The sequence below is a fragment of the Etheostoma cragini genome, chromosome 13 (assembly GCF_013103735.1).
Source record: "Etheostoma cragini isolate CJK2018 chromosome 13, CSU_Ecrag_1.0, whole genome shotgun sequence".
Classification (NCBI taxonomy): Eukaryota; Metazoa; Chordata; class Actinopteri; order Perciformes; family Percidae; genus Etheostoma; species Etheostoma cragini.
The window spans coordinates 9021303-9022793 of NC_048419.1; the positions used below are offsets into that span (position 1 = coordinate 9021303).

The 1491-nt window shown below is 57.6% G+C and overlaps 1 protein-coding gene across 2 annotated transcripts in view; it reads right to left on the reverse strand.

Annotated features, from left to right (window-relative positions):
- Positions 1-1491, reverse strand: part of opcml (opioid binding protein/cell adhesion molecule-like) — a 358727-nt gene that overhangs the window by 194951 nt on the left and 162285 nt on the right. The window lies entirely within an intron of this gene.

Here is a 1491-nt window from a genome sequence, read left to right on the forward strand (position 1 = left end):
AGCGCTCCCGCTCAGCAACCAGCCCCACAGTCTCTGATTTATCACTGGGGGGGTGACAGATTGCACCGTTCAGCTGCGATAGTGCGTCTCCCCGCCACGGAATCTGCCAGGGGGGAGCCGCCAGCAACTGAACGAGGGTTGGGAACCAGGACGCACTTGTGCGCTCCGGTGCCACCAGAACAATTAACAGACCCTCCTCCTGGACGCGCTCCAGGAGGCGAGGGATCAGAGGGACCGGAGGAAAGGCATATAGGAGGGTTTTGGGCCAAGGTTTGTGGGATAAGGCGTCTACGCCGAGGGGAGGGTTGTCCTGCGCGCTCAGTGAAAACCACAGTGCGCACTGTGTGTTCTCTCGTGAAGCAAACAGATCCACCTCCGCTTCCCCGAACCTGCTCCATAACGTTTGCACGATAGTGAGATTCAATCTCCACTCGATGTGGGAGGGCCGCCCCCCCCTCGACATCAGGTCGGCCGCCCGGATATATACTGCTTTCAGGGACAGCAGGTGGCTGTGTGCCCACAGCAGGAGGCGTCTGGCTATTTCTAAAAGCCGGGCTGAGCGTATGCCGCCCTGGCGGTTTATGAATGCCGCCGCCGTGATGTTGTCTGTCCGTACTACGACATGTTTCCCCGTTACCACTGGTGTAAAGTGATTCAACACTTTCAACACTGTGGACAGCTCCAGGCAATTTATATGAGGGAGTGGGGGAGGAGGCCAGGCCCCTCCCACCACCTGTGACTCGCACATTCCCCCCCAGCCAGTGAGGGACGCGTCTGTGTACACCGTCACATATGACGTCACTCTGCCCAGGGGAACCCCGGAAGTCAGGCTTCGGGGGTTCCCCCAGTATGTCCGGTCTGATTGGAGGGAATGAGGGATGGACAGCATTCGCCATTTGTGGCGAATGGGGTCCAGCCGCTGGCGGTGAAACCACATCTGGATTTTCCTCATGTGGAGGAGACCCAGGGGGACCACTGTGTGTGCCGCGGACATCATGCCCAAGAGCCGCATAACTGACAGCGCTGACACTGTCGAGCGCGGCCTGAAGCGGGACAACAGAGAAGTCAGGGCTTCCCGTCTCGGTGCTGACAGCCTGGCTCTCATGCTGACCGAGTTCATGTCTACGCCCAGACAGACTATCGATTGTGCGGGGACAAGAGCGCACTTCTTCCAATTTATGGCAAAACCCAGCGTTTGCAGGTGCTGCAGAACCTCCATAGTGTGCAGCGCCGCCTGCTCCCGAGAGGGGGCTAGGATGAGCAGATCGTCCAAATAAAAAGGACTCTGATGCCCCTCACCCGTAGAGGCTGGAGCGCCTTTTCCATGCACTTGGAAAAAGTGCGTGGGACAAGTGAGTAACCGAACGGCAGACGGTTGAACTGGAAACGGGCCCCTTGGAAGGAGAAACGCAAGAATTTCCTGTGCCTGGGAATGATTTGGATGTGAAAGTAAGCGTCTTTCAGATCCACGGATGTAAACCATTCTTTGTG